Below are 4,104 nucleotides of genomic sequence, written 5' to 3' on the forward strand. Positions count from 1 at the left end.
TGAACAATAAATACCACGTCATCTTCCTGAGGGATGTGGGCAGGGGGGCAAGAGTGGGGCTCCAGATTGCAGGGTTTCAGATTGCAGGGCTTCAGATTGCAGGGCTCCAGATTGCAGGGCTTCAGATTGCAGGGCTCCAGATTACAGGGCTCCAGATTGCAGGGCTCCAGATTGCAGGGCTTCAGATTGCAGGGCTTCAGATTGCAGGGCTCCAGATTACAGGGCTTCAGATTGCAGGGCTTCAGATTGCAGGGCTCCAGATTGCAACCATTTAGTCACATTTTCCGACCCTTTGATTTAGCTGTGCAAGTAAAAAAATGTATTGGTCACACTGGTATGATCTGCACATTCTAATAGTGCATTAGTGCATTATCCTCGTGATTCTTGTACAAAAAAAATGTCTGCTCTGCCGCTGTGCCTTTTTTGCTGGGGTCACCTGCTCTAATGAGCAAGCCTCTCACACTCTCTCTCCCCCCTGCGGTGTGCTCCCCGAAAAATGCCTCTCTCTCCTGTCACTCAAGCAGGGGCAGCACATAGTGCCTCCACACTGTTTTAGTGTTTATTCTCTCAGGATACTATCAGTACATGAATCCTGAGTGGCGCAGTGGTGTAAGGAATTCCATCGTAGTGCTAGTGTAACAGTATAACTTCAGACCGTCCCCTCGCCCATACCCGGGCGCGAACCAGGGACCCTCTGCACACATCAACAACAGTCACCCACGAAGCATTGTCACCCATCGCTCCACAACAGCCGCGGCCCTTGCAGAGCAAGGGGAACTACTACTTCAAGGTCTCAGAGCAAGTGACGTCACCGATTGAAACGCTATTTAGCGCGCACCACCAACTAACTAAGCTAGCTGTTTCACATCCGTTACACTAGAGGTGTCAATACAGACCCGGGTTTGATCCCGGGCTGTATCACAACCGGCTGTGATCGGGAGTCCTATAGGGCGGCTTACAATTGGCCATCATTGTAAATAAGAAATTGTTCTTATCTGACCTGCCTAGTTAAATAAGGGTTAAATAATATAAGTAAAAAACATGCACTCAACAGATTCCTTCAACAGTTTATTAGGTACACCCATCTAGTACTGGGTCAAACCACTTGGCCTCAAGAACAGCCGGAATTCTTCGAGGCATGGATTCTACAATTTCGGAAACATTCCACAGGGATGTTGGTCCATGCTGACATGATGGCATCACGCAGTTTCTGCAGATTGGACGGTGGTATACCACCGCCACCAACCTGTACCGTTGACAACAGGCAGGATGGTTCCATGTACTCATGCTGCTTATGGAAAATCCTAACTCTACCATCAGCATGAGGCAACAGGAACTGGGATTCGTCGGACCAGGCATTGTTTTTTCACTCCTCAACTGTCCAATGTTGGCGATCGAATGCTCACTGGAGCCGCATCTTGTTTTTAGCTTATAGGAGAAGAGCCTGGTGTGGTCATCTACTGCAATAGCCCATCCGTGACAAGGATTGAAGTTGTGCATTCAGAGATGTCGTTCTGCACACCACTGTTGTACTACTCCGTTATTTGTCTGTTTGTGGTCCGCCTGTTAACTTGCACAATTCTTGCCATTCTCCTTCGACCTATCTCATCAGCAAGCAGTTTTTTTGCCCACAGGACTGCCGCTGACTGGATATTGTTTGTTTGTCGCACAATTTTTGGTAAACCCTAGACACTGTCGTGCGTGAAAGGTCCAGGAGGACGGTCGTTTCTGGGATACTGGACGCTCAAAGTCCCTTAGGTCAGTCTTGTTGCCTATTGTAATGTTCAATCAAATAGTTTAGATAGCAAGCTATGGACTCATGACTCAGTCTGTAGGAGCGATCCATTTTCATGAGCATGTCGGTGTACCTAGTAAACTATCCGGTGAGTGTATATGGGAAATAACAATTTCAATTGAATAATTAGTAGAAAAATCGCAATTATATTTTTTTATCCATATCGTGCAGCCCAATTTGGAAGCAATTAGTTGTTAAAAAGAGGAGAATCTCAGCTTTCTGTCAGTACAACTTGTATTTCTTAAGTCTAAATATTGACCTCAAAGCACACTGTTTTAGAATAGAGATATATGCTATGGCGTTGAAATTGTGAGTGCTCTAGGCCTCATTGCAAAGTTTTTTAAGGACATTACATTTACTGTTAGATTATTACATGGCTACTAGCAGTAGGTGTTATATTTAGAGTTATCGATCTAGCTGTGTTTTGAGTTTCCACTTTGTCAGGTTGTGAATTAGCACCAATTGAATTTGGCCTATATGTAATATTAGAGGCCAAATGAATCTATATTGAACAAAAAAATCAGAAAATTCTGGAGACCTATTTTTTCCGTAAAATGATTTAAAAAAATTGCCTAATTGTCAACCCAAAATTTATAACAATCACTGGATGTATTTATTTATTTAATACCCTCTCAGTAGTTCATTACTCTTGTGACGGCCCCTCCCTGCTCTGTCTACTGGGTTTTGCTGTGCTTACTTCCTGCAGGAGATTGGTGTGCGGAGCTGGGAGGGTCGTCAGTGCTGATGGGTCACACCTGTGAATGCTCAGCTGTGGCATAAAGCCACTGTTTCCCCATTCAGCAAGAGATTCCTCTCAGCTTGCTGGGAGCTTTTTCTGTGACAGCGGGCTAAAGTGCATAAATACCCACTGCCAGTAACTGCATGAAGACTAGGGTTGCGCTAGTAATTAGGGAAGTGCCATTTGGTTTTTTTCTCTCCTGTGTGGTTGACACTGTGCTTCTGGTTTGGTGTACTCAATTGGAGTGAGAGCAGGTTGATGTTCGTCCATAGTTGGTTGACTGTTTGACTTTGGTTAACATTGATGAATTATTCCAAGTCCCAAGGGAGGAGCTTCTAGATTGCTATACTAAAGACCAAATGTTACGAATTGCGACACTTTATAACATTGAGATTGATAATAAACGTCTGAAAGAGATGTTTAAGTCCATACTAAAGGCCAACTTGATCGAATCCGGCATTCTAATGGAGTCGTTTTCTCCTGGTTTGGCTACGTTTCAGTCCACTACAAACTCCCCTAATCCTGTGGTGGAAAAGGAGGCTCTTGCCCTGATCTGGGCTCTCCAACACTTCGGTGTGGGTACGGGTGTAGTGCCTCTAGTTGCATATACTGATCACACCCCACTCACCTTTTTGCACTCTATGCAGTGAACGAACCAGAGGTGCGGACAATGTTTTGGTGGATGCGTTGTCCTGTGTGCCCTCTCCTTAGCCGTCCTGTTTAATACTGTGTTGTCTGTTCTCCGACAACTTGGTCTCTCTCTTCCTCTCCTTTTCTTAATTTGCATTCAGGTGCCATGGTTGCTGGAGGTGTGGGTGGTGGACCTGGGTTGTTGGATGTCCAGGGAGTGTAAGTATATTTGTATTCTTTATTAAAACATTTTGTTTTTGTTTCTGGGACATGGGAGGTCCCCGTTTTTATGGGTGGGGGCGTGACTGCCCCTCCCTGCTCTGTCTACTGGGTTTTGCTGTGCTTACTTCCTGCAGGAGATTGGTGGGCGGAGCTGGGTGGGTTGTCAGTGCTGATGGGTCACACCTGTGAAAGCTCAGCTGTGGCATAAAGCCACTGTTTCCCCATTCAGCAAGAGATTCCTCTCTCCATGCATACTCTTGGTTGTGTCGTTGTGGCTTTTGCAGTTGACACCTAATTTACCGCCATTTATGCCTCATCTGATTATTGTTGCATGTTTACTTTATTTATGGAATAAATTCATTTTGTTATTCCTTTACTCATTGTGTGGTTTCCCATTGTTTGTTACAATCTTGAGCCAGGTTGTAACACAATTAATAAAGCATTGTGAATGACTTTATAATGACAGAACAAATTTTTTTTTGGGGGGGGGGGGTGCAACCAAATCATGGAATTGTGCCACAACTGAAAAAGTTAGTGTCACCATGGGAAAATGTTAGTCTGGAGCCCTGATCTGTAGGAGGGGAAGCATGAATGGCAAAGATCCAAAAAGTCACCCAAAAATTTGACTAGAATGGATAGTGACAGAGAATTTCTTGTAAATGTCATGCATTCCTGACTGTGATGACAGATTGTACAGTGGCTGTGTTTAGGATTCTGG

At 44.7% G+C, this 4,104-nt stretch overlaps 1 long non-coding RNA gene across 1 annotated transcript; it reads left to right on the plus strand.

Annotated features, from left to right (window-relative positions):
• Window positions 1-2,615: 2,615 nt before the first annotated feature.
• Window positions 2,616-3,754, plus strand: LOC116358558 (uncharacterized). The gene is made up of 3 exons (XR_004206278.1): window positions 2,616-3,195; window positions 3,326-3,383; window positions 3,521-3,754. It is a non-coding gene; the product is annotated as an uncharacterized LOC116358558 (long non-coding RNA).
• The last annotated feature ends 350 nt before the right edge of the window (window positions 3,755-4,104 follow it).

The sequence above is a fragment of the Oncorhynchus kisutch genome, linkage group LG30, assembly GCF_002021735.2.
Source record: "Oncorhynchus kisutch isolate 150728-3 linkage group LG30, Okis_V2, whole genome shotgun sequence".
Classification (NCBI taxonomy): Eukaryota; Metazoa; Chordata; class Actinopteri; order Salmoniformes; family Salmonidae; genus Oncorhynchus; species Oncorhynchus kisutch.